General features: G+C 41.2%; 1 protein-coding gene across 3 annotated transcripts in view; it reads left to right on the top strand.

Annotated features, from left to right (window-relative positions):
- The window catches only part of LOC112557694 (cholecystokinin receptor type A-like), a 67,620-nt gene that overhangs the window by 25,456 nt on the left and 17,433 nt on the right, over positions 1-24,731 (top strand). Inside the window, exon 1 of one of the 3 annotated variants that reach the window (XM_025227690.1) lies at positions 20,121-20,245. The exons of the other annotated variants lie outside the window; for them this stretch is intronic. The gene's annotated coding sequence lies outside the window, so the exon portion shown is untranslated. Of the gene's footprint in view, positions 1-20,120; positions 20,246-24,731 lie in introns of those variants that run through there. 3 annotated transcript variants of the gene reach the window in all.

Genomic DNA, 24,731 nt, shown 5'->3' with positions numbered 1-24,731 from the left:
CACGTGCTCAGGTGACTGCGCCCATACCGAGCTCACTAACCAGAACTATGAAGTATCAAAGTAACTGAAGGTTTTGTTTTCTTTTTCATCATCATCATCGTCGTCATCATCATCATCCCACCACCACCACCTTTTGACCGATTTGGTCCTGTCTTAAACACTTAGCGTCTGAAATTCTAGAAAACGTACATTTTCGTGTAGACAGTTAATGTGATTAGTTCTCTCCCTTTCTTGATGAGGATTTATAATAAAAATAATAATAATATATAATCACAATAATAACAAAATAATTAAAAAAATTATACAATGCTTTACCCCATCATCAGAATGTGGGTCAAAGCGCTTAACAAAGAAAAGGTATAAACACTCAATCATAATAATGATGGTCCTAAAACAGCTCATTGTGTCCTCTTGAAGAGAAGAAGATGAAGTTCATAAAAATTTATAGATTAAATGTGACCAGGCACCAGGCCACGCCAGTTCTTGTAGAATTTCACTCATAAACACAGCACATGAAGCCAAACGTCCACAGACAGATGAGATGAGACCATATAAACATCGCCATAAATGTCTTGAGTTTGATGGAACTTACTCTGAGTACAATGACTCAGTCCAGAGCAGACCATTAACAGAGCAGTACAGAGCTTTACTCCACTTTTGTAAAAGTCTCCTTGGAAATATTTTCTTTTGAGGGTTTATTGCATCGATAGAAAATGTGGAAAGGGAAAACGAACTTGAGGAAATATTTTCGCACAGACCGCGAAATAATGCGAAAAAACAAACTTACATTGTATCTTCTATAAACGTTGACACTGGGATCTGAAAGTATTTGCCAATGGTAACCCACCCACACACCCACGTACCCATCCACACGCACTCTCAGTCACATTCTCACACACTCACTCATTCTCTTTCTCTCGCCTCTACCATCATCAGCACCCACCCTCTGGCCTGCAGGTCAGGCTCTGGCTGACAAAACATGACCCTTACCTAAAAGAGAGACCCACGTGATCGCGGAGGCGGATGATGGCGGAAGCTGGTGTTGCCATCACGCAGGGAAGCAGCAAGTCAGGTCCTCGCTGTGGAAGGGAGGTGGAGACATTCGTGCTCATGAACAATCTGGCCTGAACGTGCATGCGAGCATGCTCTGGGTTTTATTTTTGCATAAATTTAGTTTGAGAGTGTACAGGACACGCACGAGAGTCTCTGGTCTCGACAGCTGCAAAGACACGAAGCATCATGAAAGATTGATACAATCAATGAGAAACCCTCTTTCTTGCCTCTTCCCACGCACCACACCCGCCATATTTTCAACGCATTACATCAACAATTCAACGTACCTGTATCCAGGTGTTTTCTTTTTTTCTCCTAATTTTTACACAAAATCACTTTGATTGTGATCTAGCAAGCCAGAAAAACAACGATAACAAACACATTGCACTCTATTTCTACTTCCGTTTGGAGTTGTTACCATGTCCTCGAAGGAGAACACGCGCTGGATGTTTTACTACTTTTTGCTTGTTTGTTCAGTAGTTTCGCTGACATCTTCAATCCTTCTGTCGCCATAACTTCCTGGTTTGTTTTTGTTTATTAATTTGTTTATTTTCCTCCCTCTGTGTGTGTGTGAGAGAGAGAGAGGGAGAGATAGAGAGATAGAGAGAGACTTTAGTTTTTTTTTTCTTTTACCCGATTTTGACCTCCAGGCACCAGAATTGAATTAACAATGCGTTTTGTGGATATTGTTGAGCTTACAGTTTCCAGACAAGTGTTTGCTGGATGGAAGGCCCACATAACTTGAAATGGCTTCTCAGGGGCATAAAATGTAACACGGCCATGCTCGAAGAGTTTCCTACTTCCCGGAGTGAAAGGTCATGATTTATGTCAGCCATTGCCAGGACATCGTCATAACGCGCGTGTCAGAGAGAAGCTCGCGCGCTAAACAGTTTCTCTTGTCCGTAGGTCAGTCACAACTGCCACATTGTTTATAGTTTGGGGGGAGGTCAAGCTGTGTTTTTGCCGCATCAGTTTGACATCCTGTCCATGGCAGCACCAGTATGTCATCAGCCGGTCAATAGTCAACAAGTGCAGGATGGGTGGAGGCGTGGGAGGATGAGGGTGGTTGGAAGCACGGAGCGAGGCATGGATAATGCAACCATTGGGAGTGTACGTGGGTAGAATAAACATCGGGAATGTTAAAAAAGCAGGATGAAGAGAGGAAAAGCAGACACTTATTTTTTTTAATATTTATTGTCTACATGTTGTAGGTAGGGACTGTGTTTCGCTTGGTCCTGCTGTCCTCTCGATTAAGGCCCCGCCTGGTCCTTGTCCATTGTTCACTAAATATCTCGCAAAGTAAATATCTTCTTAAGTAGTTTAATAATCTAGCACTTATGATTGTTGATCTACATCAGTAGAAATCTCTCTCTCACACACACACAGTTTCTGATGTGGATAGGTGAGTCTGTGTGTTAGCGTATGAGGTGGTGCGTATGTGTGTCTATGTATGCATAATGGATGTGTGATTTAAAGGATAAAGAAATCAATGGAGATAATATGTATGGATGAGTGGGTTCAAAACACAAAAACACTTGATATTACAGTCTAAAAACCATTCGTTAGACACACCTTCATCATACACCCACGCACTCACTCAACCTACATTTCTTCCATCGTTGAGCATCTGGACTGTACAAATCCCCAATGACATCCAGTTCCTGTTGCCTCTGCGTACTGACACAGCAAATTTTCACATGAATTCAGCAAAACAAATTTTCCTGCTACAGCATGTTCTGCTATGAAACAATTTTGGCAGCTTTTCTGACAATTTAATGATCACAAAAACAAGTATTACTGCTGTGACATGGCATTAGAAGAGAAAACAACCAAACACCCTTCATCAATGAAACGGACCTTCAGCAAGTTCAACATTTCGCAGAGACAATCAACAACTGAATTTCAGAAAAAATATGCGTCATCCACAAGAAATTTCCAGACAAGGAAGGATGTCCCAATAGGATTTTTTACCAGCCTAGCTGAACAAATATTCTCTCCACGTTAGCGAAAACAATAAACGAGACAACTACTTTTATACTCAGGCCAGGTATCTTGACTTCAGTCGTTTTCTTGGACAATAAATATTTTAACTAGATACTTCCATCAAGTACCTCTTTCACTTTCGAGAAACCTATAACGATGTGTTCTTAAGTATAATTTCCGAAGGTTAAAAGGCATCATTACAGTAACAATGGATTGTAAAATATGTTTCTTGTTGCTTGTTACTGTAGTTAAAACACTCTGAACTTTGCAAAGTGGTGATTTCAATAAACCAGTCAGAGTTCCATAAACTGACATTACTTCTGGGAGTAGCTACAATCAGTCGTAGTAACTTTTTATGCTTTTGAACAAAGCAAATTAATTATCGCCTCTCATTCCACTTCAAGTCACAAAGGAAGCAAAATACATGGCCCTGGCTCAGGTGAATTTTCCTCTGGTAATTTGATTTTCGTCCTTTTTGAGTTGCAGCTAGAGGAAACAAGGGAATTCTTCCAGGCACTGACATGTCTTCAAGAGACTACTCTATAAAATATTAAGTGCTTTGAATAACTGGCGGTTGTATGGCTTTGATTTGAATTCATCTCTCCGACAGCTGTTACACATGTTATGTACTCATCTTTGTGTTTTCTTCGACTATTTTTTTATGATAATAAGTAATAGTAGTAGCTAAGTGAGAATTTGTCACATTTGTAGAATGGAGCAGACCATTTGTCCTATTCATGATCATCACAGCAACTTCAGGGTGGCTTAAATACAATCTTATCACTTTCCGGTTTTAGTACTGACTTAAATTATCTTCCATAGACTAATGAATGGCATAAAAATTCAGCCTAGTTCAATCCCCGTCTGGAATCATGAAACAGAAACGATCCTTTTTTTCCACTTTAAGAATCAGCAGATAATTCCACGCCTTAGAAGATCGAAACGAGAAAATCGCAAGCCTGGGTAAAGGTCTTGAAAGTGTTATAAGAGGAGAACCACTCTCACAGAACCCACTTCTAGACTACAGGATAAAAGCCTCAAAAATTCAAAGTATTCCAAACGAATTTTTCGCTTTCAAACCGTTACGTAAACACGACGAAGAAGAAAAAAACCTGAAAAAGCCGAACAGAGACCGGCTAATGAAAAGTGCCCTTGGGAGTAAGACTGGGGGAGAAGGGAGAGGGTGGGATCAAACAACTTGCAAAGTCGCATTACTAACAAGTCTGTCTGGCCCGTTATGGGGTGGGGAGGGTACAGGGAGGGAGAGACGACACGTTTAAACAAACTCTCGATATCAACAGTCGCGACACGGCGGCCATCTTCAAACAAGAGAGGAGCTCTTGAATCTCATTTGTGGCAGCGCCTCCCCTGCACCACAGCGAGGCTGGTCTTGTCCCACGGAATAAGAAAGTTAACTCGGGATTACCTTGGTGCGTGAGTCTGCATCCTCAATTCCGGGGCTTGTGGCAAAGGAAACCACCTACATGTCCGTGAAAGGAACAAGTCCCCGTAACTCTCATGCGTGTGCTCAGAGTGATCTGGAATTGTTCGGGTTCTGAAGATCGGTTGTCCTCTTGTTAAGGGGAGGTAATTATCTCCGCTCGCTGAAGGGGCAGAGTCTGGCTAGTTTCTTTTCAGTAAAAAGAGAAAAAAAGATTGGGAAGGGGAAGAGAAAGAAGGACAACTCAGTGAAAAGTTCTGCTGCAGATGACGATCGATGATCGATGATGATTAATGACATGCCGCTGCCGGTGAACGCGATGATGGTGCCAAATACGACAAGGATGATGATTAATAACATGTGTGTGTGTGTGGTAGTTTTCTGCAAACAAACCATTATTATTAAAATCAAATTCATATTACCAATGTACAGATGGTGTCTTGAGGACACCAACAGTACTTGCTTCAGAGTAAGTGTCCATTATACAAGTACTTGCCACATGTCATTAGCATTGAAACATTCTTTCAACGATCACCTAATGCTTTAACATATAAATTTCTCAGTCAGTCTTTTTGAAAGTTGTGAAAGAACTTCAGACTAACGATAACATCGTCGAGGATCTGAGGGTTGCACGAACCTTCTATAATGAAAGTTTATGTACATGGATAAATACACAGGGATACTTTCATGTACTGAATTGGAGCTTAAAATATTATGTTACCCATCACAGAACATAACAGTTTTCCAAAGTTTTGCTTAATCCTCAGCAGCACCAACAACAATTAAAAACAGCATCATCTAGTTGGCTACAGGGTACCTGACGATACTAACCTCGTCTCTCGACCCACCCACCCTATCTCTCTCTCTGGTCTATTTTCCTCGTACTTTATATTTCTGATATCGGTAAATGAATTCAATGAACAGTATTACAAAAACAACAACAACAACAACAACAACAACAACAACAACAACAACAACAAAGACTTTAAATCTCTGTGGAACCATTTGCTCCGCCCCAACCACGTCCTCGACTATAAAAAAGCTGCTATGGCGGAACTCATTGCGCATTGTCTTCACGCACTGACTTTCTCATCTCATTTCCGGTCAGGCCTTTCTCCAGCCCCGCCTGCTCCATCAGCAATGGAGCAATAATTTCCTGCTCTTTAGTCTTGCGAAACGGACAGAGTTGCCATTTGCTGTGTGTCGTCGTCGTCATGACAGATGTGTCACATGCCCAGGATGCCGTGCGTGCTGACCTCAAGGAGCTCGAGACAATTGTCAGAAGAAGGGTTTACGTGACATGTCAATGAGCACAGTTCTCTGTTCTCTTCCTACTTAGCCTGGGATTAGGCCAAAGCCTTCTTGCCTCGCTGACACCGTGACCCGGAAAGTTCTGGAAGACCTTGAGTTGGAAGCTGATTCCTCGGTGACGGGTCTATCGTCCTTGGACCTTGGAGGGTGGATCCCAGTACCTACTGCTCAGGAACTTGAAGTTTTCTTGGCTGTTAACCTTAAATGACCCTTGGCAGCATCTTTTGATCGATGTGGATCGGAAAAGGAATAAAAGGATCTGAAAAGTTATGTACCCCGGAGAAGTTGTGTGAAAACTAAGACGAAATCGTTAGGACGACTAACAGGCATGTTACTGCGCGATACACTCTTTGATTCATTGCATCAGCTTTAAAAAATCAGAAAATGTTCGCCGATGATAGGAAAGAATGTTCTAGTCACATGGGACGATGAAGACGCTTGACAGGTAAAGGTCTCTACGAATGCATGTCCCTAAAGGTTGGTGTCGAATGTCTGCATGTCGGGTCACAGAGACATGAACTGGTGCAGCAGATCGATCTTCACATTCCAGGAAATGAGACAAAAGCCATCGATCATCATCTGAAAGTCTGCACCGGAGTGAGCTCGGGTATGCAGCCTTTCCTGTGACTGGGCTGCATGATCATTCGTCGCGCTGTCTGTATCCATCAACATGTCCATAACCTGCTTTCACTGAAGGGACCCAGAGGGCATTCCTACCCTATGGCAATCTAGTTAAAGTATCCATCAACATGTCCATAATCTGCTTTAACTGAAAGGACCCAGAGAGCATTGCTACCCAATGGAAAGCGGGTACGAGCACTCATGCAGCTGAGTCATGGTCTTCAGCAGATGCTGTCAGGTCGGGTGTATCTTGTATTGTCCTTCGTAGGAGGTGAGATAATCGTATTGAGAAACATTGTGTCTTCTCTTTCATGTTATTTATCATCAGGTCAGGATACTGGCACTAACAATTATGAACAATTGTTGCAACCCTTCCATGATACTTTTTTTTCATCTGAGAACACATTCGACATATGAAAAGGTCAGCACGGGCATTGTATATAACTATAATAAATTAATTGATGATCAGATAAATAAATTATTTAATTCAAAAATAATAAGGCAGATTGTAAAAACAATTTATGAAAGATATCTTTGTGTTCTTTGTCCTCAGAAAAATTCTTTCATGTGAAATACATCAACCATAACAACAGGTCTCTGTAGACAGTGCAAGATAAACAAATATCGTTATTTAATTTATAAATAATAGAATCGTCAAAACACTCAAGAAGGAGGATCTTATGTGTGACCTAATGCTCTGTCATCATAAGTGGTGCATGCTCGGACCTGTTTCTTCGTCTCCCAGTCAGGGAAAAGTCTGGAAAATTGTCTAGAGTTTGGTAAAAATAGAAGTGCATCGACGTCCAGCAAATGTATCCCGCAGTCTCACCCATCTGATCGCTGACGGAGGCGTAGATATGAAGAGCGCATGTCTATTGATTGTGTCTCCTTCTGCTCGTCTGCTGTTTCCTGCAATCGAAGGCTCGGCTGAAAACTTAGCTCTGAAGCAATTGTCATCCACTAAAGCTGGCCTCTCCAGAGCATACCTACTTTCAGGGCTAGTCTCAACACGAGAACTTTCAAACCTGACGTTGTACTTCGTTTTGAATAAACCAGCGAGAAGAAATAGTTGCTGGCTGGCACTTCACGCCGCATCCGCAATCACGATTTCAGACAGCTAGACCAGATGGTCTTCAATCTTCAAAGCGAAATGGAAAATTCTAGGACTACTGGAAGATAAAGCAAAATTGTACACTACTTTGATTAGGTCAACATTTTACGCGTAGCTAATTCCAGTCGCCTCTGTCAGTCTTTTTTCTGTTCTTTCTTTCTTCTTTTAAGATCATATTCAACATCTTCGACAGATTTCTACAGGACTGACCTTTGGTGATACGTCAAGTCTATTGACACAATCTTTGTCCAAGGGAATACAATGTAAAGAAGAAAGAGGATAAAAAGGTTAAGAAGGGGGAGAGAGAAAAGAGTAAGAGGTATAGAAGGAAAGAACTGAGTTGTAAAATGTCAAGTATGATGATAACAATCATGTTCATTACAATAATTCAGTATATGTCACGTCACTCATTGTTGTCATTACATTATCCAATCTTTCCAATTGTATATATAATTAACAATTTTCAAAAGGGAAATAGGGAACTGATGGACACTAAGCGTAGCTGATCTCATTCAGGTACAAGTTTGGTGCTTATTCCCACTCCCTAAAATAATCAAAGTAAATCTTTAGAAAAAGTTGGATGAGGAAAATGAAGAAATAAATCATGACATTGCTCGTATTCTCAAGACTGTTGATTTGTAATTTTGTCAAAAGTTACCCATGAGCACATATATATATATATGTATCAGTTTACCATCATTAACACGAATATTTGTGTAAATATCAGTTAGTTGACCACCATAATATTAACACGCAGTCAAGAAGATAGTATTACCTAGATATTTAGGTATTCGGCATTTTACTGGCAACTAATTCCTCATCTTGTCAACTTTGTCTGCACAAGAGATTTACACTCTGCTCTTTGTGAACCGTTTGCTCCCATCCAGTCTCATTGCTCTGCTCGGCCCATCACAAGCAACCAATTCCACGGTCCTTTGTCGGGTTTTATGTGCAACTATTTGTGATATGTGGGTATAAGTGAGAAAACTATCTCGCGCTACACTGCCCCGAGATACCTACTGCCAGGAAGTCTCAGCGCCGGTTGGTACAAGATTACAGAGACAGGAGATAACCACACACCAACACTTCGATAATTTCCGCGGTAGCAGACGGAACACAGGAAAGGAATCCAAGATTCCTTCTGAAGGGGGCCTGTCTGCTATGCTACGTGAAATCTCGGCTTCCGAGGTACCTCGGGCGAAAAAGTGGAAGCTTACAGACCTTTAACTGCGAGAAGGATGAAAGATGGATTGGGATCCCGTTTGACGGAAGACGTGTGGCTGGAGAGACTCCCGAAGGTCAAGGATGCAGATATGATTCTGGAGCTGGTAACAGGAAAGCCCAGGATTTGTATCGCTTTAGAAGAAAAATGTCTGGCTAATACAAGAGCACCTCAAACTATTTTCGTCGTCTTTCAGAGTCGGTGTGATCACCATGGTGGGGAGCGGATGTCTGCGCAGACAGCGATCTGAGCGGCGGAGATACACGAACAAAGCAAAGGCAGGCTTAAATCACGTCACCGCCTTCTAAAGTCCGCTAGACGGGGTTTGAACCCTTTTTCTGGGGATTTGGAAGGAATAAAAAAACACATCTACCAATGTGGATAGACGCTTAATTGGTGTTAAGGCGGAGTCACACGAGCGGGGCCGAAGTCGATATTGTAAAGGCGTTTGATCAGCCAGCGTTTTATACAACATGAAAAAAACCTTTTAAAAGAACTCTGCTCTTACAGCAGCTTTTAGTATGTGATGTCAGGTGGATGATATGTTTTAGAAAACGTACACACACAAAAAACTGAGCGCAAAAAACAACAATACAAAAATTTAACCAGAAAAATTTCCCTAGAATACAACAGAATGTAAAACACAAAAAATGAACATTTGCGTGTTTTCAAACACTGATTTAGGAGTAAAGCAAATTTAATGTTTTCAAAATGTTTATTAAAAAAGCTAGTTTTGGAATAATGGTTTGACATGGGCTTTACCTTTAGACGTAGCAGGAAGCCAAGAGACTGTTTCGTGTGTGGCTAACGAGGAAAGGTCAGAGACATCTTGCAATCAATGATAAGATGCACTAATGTCAGCTCTGGAGCAGACATCTTCAGTCTGTTGCGGGAGGCAAGAATGATTGCTGTCTGGTCAGGATAGAGGGATGGTGTTGTAAGCACCGTTTTGTCTCCCATGCGGGGTGAATGAAGATTTTCGAACCTAATTGGTAGAAAATGTACCAAACAAAACAAGACCATTGTCATTAGGAGGTGCTGTTCCCCCATTATGGGTGGAGATAAAAAGAATGTTATTCTTTTGAGGTATACTTTATTCGGTCTGAACTGTGCTGGAAACTGTCGAAAACGGAAACAGCTTAAAGGTCACAAGCAAGCAGGAAGACAAATAAACATCAACAGCAACAAAAGTAGAAAAGAATACCAAAGACAAAATAACTAGAATTTTAAGCAAAGTTCCACGAGGCTTAATGAGTGTCTAAGTGGAATGAAATAGTAAAAATATTCATTTCTTTAGAACTTTTGACTAGTTACTCAAGGTCTGATGAGTGAATAGATGAATATATCAGATGGTTGGAGTACTTCAGAGAAGGGTATAGACAGAAAACCCAACTCCGATACATTTCATGTTAATAGCATGCATTAAATTTGTATAAATTATGCATTAGATTACATAACTTATGTGTTTAAATCTTGAAAGTAAAATTCACAAACAAAATGAGAAAAAAAAAGAGAAAATAAAAGCGCATTAGCTCAATAGAGGAAATCGTAACCCCCACCCACCACCATCACCACCCACACCACCACCCACATCTTTACCAACATCCACACCCACACTCACCCACACCCACACCCACATAAGAACAATCCCACAACACCTTGCAGCCATTCCACATCCACGCCTTCATTTCCCGCAAGTTGTTCGCCTCCCCAAGTACCTACCTTCTATGAACTGTAACACAATGCTTCTCTGTAATTACTTTCTAAGATCAAAGACATTCAATTTTCTTGGAAGGAACTCGAAATACTCGCATTGATTTGCATACTGTAGGCCTCACAAAAGTGTTCTACAGGTTGTAGCGGAATCGAAGACGAACAAGAAGGAAAAGAAAGTCATACAACAGAAATCTTTGACATTTAGATTACACTTGTTCTTATTTTATTTCTGCATTTACCAAGGCTGCTGGCGGATAATGGTGGGAAAATCATTAAGGTGATTTTAAAAAATGGTGGTGATTCTGATCCAAACCTCAACCTTGCCATGCATGCCCCATGATGCACAGCGCCTTATTTGTGTATTAAGTCAATCATTTTTAACTACCAAGATGTCCTCATGCGCGACATTTTTTTACAAATTTGTAAAGATGCTTTTGAAGGAAACCAATGGTTTGAGGACAATTTTTAGAACATTGGGACTTGGGTCATCATGCTTAGATCAAACTGTTTGCCAATATATCTGCTAATACATTGAAACTTTATGGTATTTTGGGAGTTTGACACTTTGCTCCGTTAAGAAGGGTCTTGAGTCCCTCCACTTTTCTATTTATTTATATATTTATTTATTAACTAATGTATCAGCAAGTGCTGTATAACTTACATTGTTGGACTTATATGTTATCGCCACATTTCCTATCTTGAGGTGCGCCGGGTGCACGCCTATGTGTGAAATGAAGCTGTCATGTTTTAATATGAAATATTCAGCCTACGACCCCAAAGCACTAACCAGTGGTCATAGCTGTTGATGTTCTTTTCATATATATTCAGTCAGTCAGTTCCTTGTATTTCAATATCTATGCTTCTCTGTCCAGTGGTCATCTGGATTTTTTCAACCCGCATAAAAGTCATGAAATGTCTGAAAAAATTAAACAATCTTTTTACAAGAATCGCTCCTATGTCATCTAAGTGTGTCGCACAACTGCATCAAACTCTTGTGATGATGGGAGTGAAAGTCTAACATAACCAGTTTCATATTTTAAAAACAATTTTAAGTAATAGATATTTTCGACTTATCCGGTTATATAATAGATTTATTGCCTTAAAGTGTTTAAAATTAGAAATGCATTGTGCAGGTGTCCACAGAAAAAATAGGTCAAGGAAAGGCGGATCGAAGTGCTTTACCTCCTTGAGAGGTCAGGACAGATTGAGGTCATGTTAGCGAAGTATTGAAGATCTGATATCAGCCATCGTCGGCAGAAGATTAAAACCCGAGGCTTTATAGTTTTATTTTTCTTTATTTTTATTTTTTTTATTTTAGATGGAGTGTAGAAGCCCGCGTTAAGTCAGTTATCCAACAGATACATGAAGTCTCTAGACTCGGGACACAGCGATGTACAGTCACCGCTTGAAACTTGTTTGTCTGTTTGGTTGTAAACACATTTTTTCAGAAGAGTCTGAAGCCATGCGTGTCCTCATGTATTGGCAGTAGGCCTGTTGTATTTTTCCCTGTCGCTATGTCACCAAAACACACCGTTGGCAATTACGAATGTTGAGGCTCGTCGAGGGAGGGACAGAGTCTGACGTTTGTTGTCGTCCACGAGAAAAGTCGCTGAGGACAGAATACCGTGTCCCAAAAACAGCAGACATCTGGTAAATGTCTATGAAAAATCTATGCGAAGTTACGTGTAATATAATAGTTACTATTTCAATCTCAATTTTACTACGACAGATCTATGTCTGTACAAAGGTTTAAAAAACTGGCCAAAACTTGTGTGATTACTTGGTAATTACTTTCCCTTTCAGGAAAAAGCATCATAAGGCCATGAACTCTAATCGTCGTCGTCGTCGTCGTCGTCGTCGTCATCATCATTTTTTTTTTTTTTTTTTTTTTTTTTTTTGCTGGCAGGATAAAATTGAACCTGTATGAGACCCCTTGGATCTTTCATCCTTCTTTCCAGTGATTGGGCTATTACGCTTTACGGTTCGGTGGTTTTAAGCAAATGTTAAGCGCTCTCAATACTTAAATTTTCTCCAAAGGAACGTTCCAGACAGAGAGTCGAGGGTCGATACGAAATTACCGAAGATCAATGGAATTCCCGTGCAGAGAGAAACTTAGCGACCCCTGGCGACAATGTATGGCGACGCATGAGCAATAAAGCTGCGTCCCCATCTGTTGACGCAAGGGGCCGAGGAGGCGGTCAACCATATAATTCCCCTACAGTTCTTTGGATGGAGGGCAGACCATGCATCGCCTCGGCTTTTTGTATCCACATCATCGGCAAAGCTTTCTTTTGATGGTGGCTGGACTTAATTGCTTCGTTCGCACTGCGGGTTTTGAACTGCACTGTACACTTAATCACCTGTGATTTCTGTTTGGTGTGTACATCGTAACCCTCTCATTTCTACCTTGTTTTTTGTCCTCGGGAGGTCTTTCCTCCAACCTAAGCGCAGAAAGAAACTAGAGCTACAATTAGCCTGCCACAAAAGATACTTCAAAAGTCGGCTTATTGCCTACCTGGACCTTTGATCTGTGTGTTTGACGGTTGTAGGGGGCTGTGGCTGGAGTTCCAGTTCAACAAACTAGAAGAAATCACCAAACTGTCAGGTACAAAAGGCTGCTTCTTCCTGTCAGCGTCCTCAGCCTGTCGTTTGAGTAGGAGAGTGGAAGATAAAAGAATGACAAAAAAATGACTGGAAAGAAAAATAAAAGGAGAGAAAAGAGTGAAGATAAAAGAGGTCGACAGAAAGGAGGCTCAGACAGAAAACAGAAAAACTTGAGAGATATGTGAAAAAGGGAAAAATAGACAAATGACAAATCTTTATTTACATGAGTAATGGAATATACAAAAGCTATTCTTCATTACATCTGGCTTTCGATAAAAAAATCAAGCACTACATTACTACAAAACAAAGCCACTACAATCAAACAAGAGAGAAAATTAGACAAAAAATTTAGTTTTAAATTTGGCAGACTTTGGTTTTGAGTAAGTGAAGTTATATGGTTTATGTTTATTTTCTTTTTAGAGGGTTAGTAAAGGGTAACATTTGTTTACACTTGATGTAGTATATATATAGAGAGAGAGAAGAGGGAAGGCAGGGAGGCAGGTTATACTCCGGCTGCTCACTGTTCTCATCATCTCTCTGACATGCGCACATTGACAGAACGCGGCCACGTGACACATTATCCAGTCCTTCGGAAATCCAGTCATTCTAGAGTTTTTAAAATGTTTCTTTTCCCAACATTACTACTATTTAGAAAAAGTATTTTTGAAGTGTGAAGGTAGGAAAAGTATCACGGTTCTTAATAAGTTTTCAGTTTGCTTTGCTTTGTTTTGACTTGTTTTGTTTCTTCATTTTGTTTCTGCTTTCAACGTTTGCTAGTTTACCTGGCTTAACATTTCTTCTCAACATAACACCGAATCCATGTAAGACTTGAAGCTAGTCACATACAATCACTCCTAACATCAGAGAGAGAGACGGGTAGACTCAAAAACAAAAGACAAAAATAATAATAAACTAGTTATAACGAATAATTGAACTATTTATGCCCTGGGCATCTGAAAAACTGTTTACTACTTTTGGAACTTTTTTCTGTTCGAGGAATCAAAAGAAAAGAACAAAGGAAAAACGAAGGAAAGAAAGGAGCATTTTATCTCTGTGCAGAATGAAGATTTATTTCTTTACACAGATTAAACTGCAAGGACAGCCAGAAGAGTAAAGAAGCCGCGAGACTTTCTGCTAATTCCTGGCTAATTCTTTAGGTTCTTGAGATTATCCTGGCAACAGCCTGGAAGCTGGCGGTGGAGCCAGTGGAGCCGACATGTCACAAGGACTACGAAGTATACTGCAGCCGTTTAAATCCCGAAGACTCAGCCTGTTATATGATAATGCTAAGGAGAAATTAAAAAGTTTGAGGAATTTTTTGAGACCAGATAATTCCAGAGTCTGTCGGGTCTCGGAACATAGAAGAAAACGATGAAGGTGTCAGGCGGTAGACGTGTGACAAGTCTGGAAGCTGGAATGTATCACACGATTACATTGATTCACACCCGCAACGACCAGACTGTCCAACCTTCGTTGTTACTTTTGTTAGATGGTCACACCAGATGGCGCTGTTTACTGGCTCTAGCCTTGCTTTGTAACTTTGCCAAGTGGTCAAGTCAGATGGCGTGTTTCTTACAGGGACACAATACAACAAGCTATGAACATCACCCAATGCTCGTATAGCACCAGAGCAGGTGAGCTGTGATCTGTGCTTTAAATGTTTGCCCTCAGTTGGGTTTGCAGCCTTTTGTACACCATTACGAGCCAGTAATAGTTGCTGCTGCTGCTGCTGTTGTTGTTGGAAGGAAAACAATGCTTCACTTGAAAGCGATTTCGCAAGATGGTGGCTGGGGATGAGGAGTATGTAGGGGAGGTAGATGGAAGGGGAGGGGAGAAAATGTGTTGGTATGGGATGATGCACGCTGCTCCATGGCGCTGCAGGTAATGGTTGTCGCTGCCCTCTTTCAGTTGTCCTTTGCCTTCAGGATCCGGGTGGCCTCCCAATTCTACAGTGGTGGTGTACTGTACTGGTTGGTAGGTCCTTTGCCGTGGGCTTGGTAATAATGTTGGTTGTGGATAACTGAAGGAAGCCGATATATACCAGGGTTTATTTTTTTCAAATTAAGTTTATGGTTGGGTTAGTTTAGCAGTCTATTCTATTTATGGCAGTGTTTATATTTATAGGATTATTTTATTTTTATTGTTTTATGGAGGGTTATTCTATCTAGGTTTTTAACTCTCTACTTTTTTCTTTATATAAATGTAGAAATGCAGTAAATTCCATTTACAGTCTTTATTTGTCAAATCTTTACCACTCTAACCTTTATTACTTTAGTCTATATTGGTTCAGTTCTGTATCGGTGTATTCTGTATCTGTATCTGTATCGGTGTTCCAGTCTTTCCAACTGGGTTCATATAAGCACGTGCGTACCTGATGGTTTTTAATGCGCGCGGGTATGTGCTGTGTGTTTGTGTGCGTGTTGATAACAGTAACAGACACAAGATTATCCCTGTATTTTGAGATAATAAAATGCGGACAAATTTACTTATTTTCATGATCTCACTCCGTGGGCGTATTTGACATTCTTACTCTAATTTTACTGAAGTTTCCCTGAAAGCATTGGCGGCGAGCGGTGCACCAGAAGAGCCAAAGCATCTCGCGAGGCTGGAGGAGAATCCTTTTTGCCAGGGAGGTTGTCTGATGTCATTTGCGATTAAGTGGTATCAATAAATGCGATCTGCTTGCTGGAATCGACGTTTCTAACGCATTGGAAGGTCATTATGAACTTCGATTGCCCTTTTATCGTCCATCAACACCAGCTGCCTGCGAAACCATATGTGAGGGATGACAGGACGCAAGCAGCCTGGAGGCACTTTCTACCACAATAGACTCCATGTTTGCGAGTAGTTTGTAAGGGGCGGAAGTTTTTCTGTTTTCTTCTACTTTGGAAATGTATTACTCTGTGTATGACTGATAAAATACTGATTTAAAAAAATCACTTCTTCGAGAATGAATGAGATGACTACAGCTCCAGACCAGTGTAGTTGGGCATCAGAGGCTCAGGACCATCGAGTGTAATCCAGTAAAGAAAGGATATTTCAACAAAATACTCTCGATGCTTGTACAGTTCAGAGTGAATCATGATTCCCTAGAACACAAGGCAAAACAGAAACTAAATCCTACTTTTGGACATGACTTTGCGTTCATCCAGTCATTTTTACGATTCCATCTACTAGAGATTGCCACAGAAATGCTAAGCAAGACCTTGAGGTTAGAAGAATGACAGAAAGAGCAACTTTTTGGAACGAATGCAAAGTCGCATATCTGTCTGTCTAGCTGTGCTTCGGTCTGCTTTTCTTTCTTTTGTTGATTTTTTAATTCATCATTTATTTCGCCTTGTCATTGTTTCTTTTTTCCTTCAGTCTTTCTTACTTTTTTTATTCTGTCATGTTTTCCCCTTTTTCTTTTCTTTTTGATTTTACTTTATTTCTCTGGCACAGTCCTTAAATGTTCTCTCCTGTTTAGGTAAAATAGTGTAAACTCGATATTAAAACTCGCGGTTTACAAATCACACTATTAATTTGTCTGGTTTGTCAGTAGTTACTTCTATACATTTATGACTACATATAATTTGATGCCTTAATTATGGAACTTGGAAGTAACCCAACCATGGCTGATGATCATGGATAATTCTATGGCTTTAAGAGCACTCTGATATTACTCAGCTCATAGCGGCCTTAAGTGGTGGAACCGTGTTTGTTTGTTTGTTTGGTTTTTTTTATTCTTTTCTGGATGAGAAGTTTGCTTCGCTTTTTTGTCATCTGCTGAGCCAGTCATCGATTCAACTGATCTCGGGGGGAAGCTTGGTTGCGACTCCCCCACCCGTACATGTACCTACCGGCGATACCCGACCAGCTAGAGTTCGATTTGGGGCTAACACGTGGGCGGTAAGTGAAAGGCCTCCCCCCAATCGCTGAAAATGACAGTTCTGGGGACATTCTCCTCCCGTGTTCCGACCGAGGACGCACAAAGCCCGAGGCGGTTTTCTTTAAATGCTTTGTCACCGAGTGCTGCAGTAATTACGGACAATCGCCCGATGCCAGGCAACGATAACACGCACAAGGAACACGCAGAAACGAAAAACTTGCATCTGGCACTCGGCAACCCACATAAGTTCCGATGTAGAAATACGTTGATTAAAGTAGGCCTTGGGTGCACAGAACAACACCAGAAGTTCAAGTAGCCACCGGCGTCATGTCCGTGAGTGGTACACACACACAAATCCCTCTCCTCGTGCTTGCCGTCAATCGACTTTCGATTACAAAGTAAAATTTTCTGTTGTTATTATAATTAAAAAGTTTTAAAATTTTTTTTTCAATGTTCTATTCCGGTGTGTAGTGTCACTGTTTTCCCCAAGGGTGTTTTTGTTTACAAGCGTTGCTTTCAACGGTCTCAAGTGTTATTATTCTATTTCGTTCGATGGCTTTATTTAAATTTTTAAAATCAATGTATAATGTATAAATTATTATATTCAGCAGAAGCCTCGCCCCTAAGTGAAAATAAAAATGGTTAAACTTTGAGTTTCGTGTCGCAGCCATTCTGGGGTCTCACCGTCTCATTATTACTTTTAAAAAATGGAGTCATGCTAGTCTAAATGGCTTCGCTACTTTTTTGTGTGCATGCCATTTGCGTGCAAACGAGATATTAAATAGGATATGTTCCATTCGGTTGGGAGCAGCACTCCCATGCCATCCCCTTTTCTGACTCATCGACTGCGTTGCCATGCGGTCATTTTGTCGGCCTGGATGGCGAGCATTTGGCGCACTTTCTGTGGACCAACAGGGAGGAGAAGAGAAATGCATTTAAACTGTCTCGTTTTGGGCAAGTGGTGGGAGGGGAGTGAATATGGCTAAAACATGGAGGAAGGAGGTCTATGGCATGTAAACAGAAGACCAAATGCTGTCAAAGTTCTTCGCGAAGATCAGGTCCACTGGGGACGATTAGTGTATGTTCCCTCAGTCAGGCCGCAGCTCTTTGGTCGTCTAAGTACCCAGACGTCGGGCGCATAACTAACCATCTCAGTGGTTTAAGCAGAAATGTGGGTGCTCCTGGGAGACAGGAAAGTTTGAGGTGGAAGAAAAGGGGATGGAACGGAAGTTGGGTGGTTAAAAAATATCCCGAGCACGCACAACTGACGTCACTCAAGACTAACTGGACATCTCGTCTGTGATGACCCTGGCCAAGGAGGCCGGTAGTCAACAAAAAAAAAAAAAAAAAAAAAAAAGAGAGAAAGAAACATTAAAGATGAAGACAAGGAAGGAAAGTTTTTGGAACTCTATTCCTAGCTCTTCCGTGCTAAGCACAACTTCAACTATCAGATGCAAGATGAATAGGTTCAAACCAAAGTAAACTTTCAGACAAGGAAAACAAATGAAATCGTAAACAATTTAATGAGATCATCCATTGTTCCCCATCCTCGTGTGCATCTGCAGGTAGGTCGTTGAGTACTTCCCTGTCTTGATAATTGCTATGCTCAGACGCTGCAGTCAGTGAAAACAACAAATGTTTACTTTGTCAACAGTTAACAATGATAACTTACATCGCTTGAAGAATGGCGACAATGACTGATGTCTTCATCCAGAGACAGATAACTGTGAGGAGCAACATCTGATAAATCGTAGGTGGGAAGGTTCTAAATAAAACAACAAAGCTCCTCGTCGGAGGTATAAATCTGTCAAACAAGCAAGAGATAAGATATATTTGATTAAGACCACACACAAACACACACGTATTTCAGACAGAGGAAAGAGATGTGGCTCTCATCAAGTTATCAAGTGTCGTGCTCTCTTAATTAAAGTACGCGGAGTAAAAGATAAGGGCAGACAGTCAAAAAGACAAAGAGAAGACAAACACAATCAGACAAGTAGGCAAGGGCACGAGCATACGAAACGGATAGAAATAAATAGTCTTTAAAAGTCTGATAAGGTATCGAATATCAGTAATGACAGTATATATATATTACAACTAAACAAATACAAACGCAATTTGAGTGATGTATCTTTGACGGGTAAAAGATATATCTGAAAAATATAACACCAAGAAGCGAACGCCAATAAAGGCAGTCGGAAGGGACAGGGAAGATGCGAAAGAAAAACAGAGAAAAGGAACGGAAACAGCGAAATTAAACAAGAGAGAGAGAGAAAGAGATGATGGGATGAGAAAAGTGTGTTTTTTTCAAAAAGAAAGGGTGGGTGAGGAGGAACCAGGGGGAGTGCCATGGAAGGCTGTCAATTTATTGTCAGATTATGTCTGTGGCCGCGCGCCTGTTGCCCCCTAAACAGCCTGCCACCGGCCCCCAGTCCCAGAACAATATGGCGCCTGCCCGGGGGCGGATAATGGCAAAGTCTATCGATCCTCCTCACCAAAATGCTAAGTAACACAGGACACTCAAATCACTTTTATTGCGTGGAGAATCTTAAAAAAAAAGCTGACAGCCAGAAAACATGACTTTGCAGAAATTTGCGAATAGACCTGCCTCTCTCGTTATTCATTGCTCTTAAGAACTCTGTAGACAGTGTTAAGTATAGTAAGGACAAGTACAGCAAACACATACGGCCTCTAGTGGACTGATGTTTAGAATATTTTATAAATAAATTGTGTTACACTCACCATTGAAGATACATTAGAATTCTTAACAAGAACATCGTGAATATAGTATCTTCAGAATATTTATTCATTCTTATTCTTCTTCATATTATCGTAAATATGTGTTTTCAAAGATTGTAAGCATTCAAGTCATTTTATTCAAGTTTCTACTTTTAAAAAACAAATATATCTTACAATAATATTGAATCCTTTAAACTTTTTTAATCAAACAGTTTAACTTGGATATTAGTTTTGATCTCGTTTTTAAATATTTAAAGCATACTGAACATAGAGCAAGTAAACTATTACAGCATACTCTGTACTAGGCAATAAACACGTGTGTGAGGTGTTTTGTTTATGTACAAATATACAGTATTGGTCTCGTGCCCAGAATTATCACTGACAGTCTTGTGACACTGTCGCTCCATCTGATGTCATCCCGTTCTTTAAATTTTTTGGTCCACAAGGGTTGGACATTTCTGTGCTGACTGACTTCCTGCTCGAGTTGTCTCGTCTCCAGACTCGTTTTTTCCACGACAGAACAGTCCGTAGGTACGGCGACCTGGAAACCTTCCCGGAAAGTCATTAATCTTCCAGGTAAAGGTCATTCCTTTGTAGTACTGAAATGTCAGCAGTGTTATTTACTACCCAAGACCCTCTCATGCTTTTTTCCTCATTTCCATAGAAACTGCAGGCTGCTGGTTGTGCAATGAACCATTGTTTTGTGACAAGATAGTTCCATTCGACTGACTATCTCTCGGTGCCAAGAAAATTAACAACTTGGGGGAACTTCGGGTGTACAGCCAAGCTTCTTTACTTTGGGTAAAAAGGTCCCACCTAGCTGAAGTTAGTGTTGAGGAGTCACACTTCCCTGAAGTAATTTTGTCTGACAAATTATCGTCCACATCATCGTTGTACAGGTATAGATACTTACACATTTGTTTTTGTCTAGCTAGTTGAGACAAACAACTGTATTTTAACGGCTAGGTCCTCGCTGTCTGTTTTGTTATCAAGCCTCACAATGGAAGTTATTTACCATAGAAGACATGTCAGACCAAGTGGCTTAACGTGCAACAGTTTGTACCAGATCATGACTCTGTTTTCCCATCTGAGTCCTATCGTTGTGCCTTTTTGTAAAGAGAGGAAATGGTAGGTTTGTGAGAACAGAGAATGTAATTATTCCCACTGAGGCTGAGAGGCGGCCAGACAAAACCCAGAGACTCGTTTCATTCATCGGTCTGATGATGTCAAAACAGATAACAGAACTTCCAGAGGTCGACATTGTGGAGATAAGATACATTAACTTCTCCGACTTTTTGTCGGTCTACAGTTACAGCCCACGACTGTCCTCTGGGACCGCGGCTGTAAACCAGACACAAGATACGGATTTCTTATTAGTATCTGTATACCCTTTTAATTCTGAGGAACAAGTATTGGTTCCGGTCACCGAGTACCTTCCACATAGACTTAAACATACTTAGAGGCTATGGCTACGGGAAAGGAAGTTTTAAATTTGAGCGTCGGCAATTGCTGAGGTGGATAGTCAGCTCGGTTATCTGCCAAAGAATGGAGAAGAACGGTTAATTGAGGACATCGGTAGGTTAGCTAGCCACTTAAATGTAGCTTTATCTCCTCTCACCAGTCGGAACGCTCCAGGATTGCAGCAGAAAACTGTTGTTGCTAACGACTCCTAACACGCAAATGCTTCACGGTTGGCTGTCTGGTGGCGCGTGCGTCCGACTGTCCAGATCTTGGCAGGGTGCAGATTACCTCCAGCAGGCTCGACAGAACCCTGGGTAGCTAAGTGTTGTCGAGCGTGTCTATTACGTGCTTTTTATCTCCTCCTGCTGCTTCTTCACGTCGTGTCGAGCTTTGCATGGGTTGGACAGGAAGACAGGAAAGAGGGTTGAAATAGCCTGCAAGGGTTCCTATGGTAATGACCCTGCCTCCCGCAGGGCTGTGAGATGCGAACTGACATCATCGCAAAATGGAGGCCAGGTAAGAGAGGGTTATGGGCTCTAGTCCTGTGAACGCACCGAGGATAACTCTCAAACGTTCATTATCCGCGGCCATAGCGGTCACGTAAAAAGGACTGGCGGGCAGATAACTCAGTCTGCGCTACCATCAAAGCGGGTAGCGGGAACTGCTGACATTAGTACAGTGAAAATCTTCGGTGTCAGCTTCCGTCGTTATTTAGCCTTTCAGTTTTTAAGGTCGAAAAGGGGGGAAATGAACTCTAGATTCCTGCTGCGCGCCATCTTGTCCCTGTTGACCAGGACGTCGTCCTACGTTGTTTCAAGTGCTGCGCAATCGTCTGCGCAGGAGTAAGAGGGGTGGACGGAGAATGAGACTTCCGTCGAGTGTGTATAGGTGGGTTGCTGTCTGTCTGCCAAGACCAACGCCTAGCCTGTTGCAAAGTGATCCGATGTTAGTCTTGGCGAGCCGTAGCAAAGAATGAGACTAAACCGGAAGCTTTCTTGTCCCATACCTCGTTTTAGCAGTTAGCTGGAAAAAATCGTCTACCAGAAGTCCAGGGATATTAGTTCGTGGTCTAACTAATCAAAGGAACAGAAAGATGACAAATTCGTCGTTTAAGCAAAAAACAAAAACAAAACAAAAAAAATCAAAAGTAATCCCCATGTCTTCAATGGTCAGTTAATGTACCTCACTTTAAAATCAACCACTTCTTATCTTTTACCCCCTTTCTTTTTTTGTTTCTTCATCGCTTGCTTTCTTTTTAATGATCGTCCAAGACAGACTGAAGATTCACTTTAACAATGGAGTCATAGACTCGCACTATCCTGATGGCACCGTAGTCATGCCGACAGGCCACTTATTTCTTTAAAGGATTTTCAAGAGAACGGAGAGAACATGCACGAAGAATAGGCTCCGAGAGCTGAGAGAACAAATAGCGGACTTAACGCAAATAAATCATTCACAAATGTAATCGCGCTAAGAACAAGTCATTGTGCAAACTCATCGTCTCCCAGCATGTGTGGCAATGGCTGGCTGTTAGTCTCCTGGTGCGTACTTCAAGGAGTCTTCTAAAATATTATCTTCCACAAGTTAATATAGTAGGAATCATACTGCAGAGTTTCGATTTACCCTCATTACTTAATCATTGATTTACAGGGATGAGGGAGGCGGGAGGAGGAGGAGTTCAAATGTTTGTTTGTTGGAATATAGTTTTTGCCCTTCATTTGTCAGTATTTGAGTTATTTATTTCATTTTTATTTTTACATTTTTATCGTGGCTTAGAAAGCCTCTCCCATCTTCTAGCAACTAATTTTCTTGTAAGTGCGACGCCGTGCATCACACACGACCCTTCCCAGGGGAAATCCATCATTGCCGAACCCCTCGTCCACGTCTTTATTTGCATTCGCCGCGCAAGCCACTGCGCACCCAGGGATAATTAGGTCAAGATGTCTGACAAGTTTTGCCTCAACAAGATTATTGTTGACTTCCAGACAGACTTTTATCTCAAAGTTTGCACTGGAAGCGTTTAAAGAGTTTCACTCTCAACCGAATGACGGAGTTAATCCGCCTGGATGCGAATGCGCACGTGACCTGCACAGTAACCTTTCCTGCAAGGGTCAAGAGAAAACATCAGCATGGCATCCGGAAAGAGAAAGAAATTTATATCGAAAGGAGAAAAGGATTTTTAAAAGACAGACGATGGAATAAGGAGAAGACTAAAGAAATTGTGGAAGAAACGGGTTATTAAAAAATAATCTGAAGGATGGCTTTCTAAACCTTTTTTAACATTATCTTTTCTGCTCTCTTCTCTCTCTCTAGCTTTCATCTTTAATTATTCTCCTCATAAGTATATATGACATGTGTGTTATAGCATCTAAAGTATCCCATCAAAAAGACATTTCCCCGGTCTTGGAATAAAAGACGACAAAGGAAGGACAACAGCGCAGACGATAGCCAGCATCAGTCAAGAGGCGGATGGCGACTCAGGTCGGCGATGAGTTTGATGTGAAATGAAAGCGACTTGGCGACTAATGCCGTGGAGCGGCAGCAGCTGCCTTTAAGCAAGACATCGATTGAACAGCAAACGAACAACTAAATTAGAAGCTGTCTTGGGATTTGGGCCACGCACTTGGCTCCATCAGGCCACCGGTTGCGAAGTGCGTCTGCCTGGGAGGCTGGAGGTTCCTGCCCTGAGAAAGGCAAACGCTGCTCGGCATTTGTTAAACAACATGCTTATCGCGAGGAGGTGGACGGCACAGAGCTACACAACTTGTCGTGTCCGCTCGGTTCCGGCAAGCAAATATTTTAGAAGAAGGTCTGCACGGCTTTTTCGTCTGCTTGGATGATCTTTTGCTTCTTCCATTCCAATAGAGACAGACGTAATCCAGATGGAGCGTGCCGAGGGCATGACACAATTGAGTCACGTGGGTCAAGGATTCGTCCAAAAGAAGAAATGTCATAAATCTTGGAAGCTGCTGAACAAGAAAGAATCTTTTACCGTTTTGGGTTCGCTCAGAATTTGTCATTTGAATAGTACCTGCTGTTAGTTTTATAGTGAACTATGACTATTTACCAGATAATATTTGTAGTAAGTTTATTTGTTCAGCAGCAACTGCCGTCTTTCTAAAAGTTTAGAAAGTAAACCAATAAATATCTTTTTTCAAGAAATACGCTTTCAGTTTAAAAACAAAAGTTACCAGAAGATCTTTTGTATTTTCTTCTTTAAAATTTTCTTACAAATGATATAGAAAGAATATGTATATATGCAGGGCTTCTGCTAAGGCTAAATTCTTTGGGGTCCCAGGGACCCCTTCTTCAGATTTTTAAGGAGTCCCTGTTCTTTGCCCAAATTTGAATGGGACCCCATTGACGAGAATTGAAGGGGTCCTTCGAACTTTTAATGCGTACTGTACGCAATTTTTTGCGTAAGCAGAAGCCCTGTATATGGTTCAAAGGGTTATATGTATATTATAGTTAAAAGATCTTTGACAGCACCTGCAATGCAAGTTTACTGATATGACTGTCACAGTCGTGTCGGTAAATTTCACAAACAGAAGAGAGTCTGGAAACACCTTCTAGGTTATGATGACTGCCTTTTAGCTGTAGT

Source organism: Pomacea canaliculata, linkage group LG2 (assembly GCF_003073045.1).
Source record: "Pomacea canaliculata isolate SZHN2017 linkage group LG2, ASM307304v1, whole genome shotgun sequence".
Lineage (NCBI taxonomy): Eukaryota > Metazoa > Mollusca > Gastropoda > Architaenioglossa > Ampullariidae > Pomacea > Pomacea canaliculata.
The sequence above is the reverse complement of the archived record's forward strand: the minus strand, read 5'-3'. Positions and strand labels throughout refer to the sequence as shown.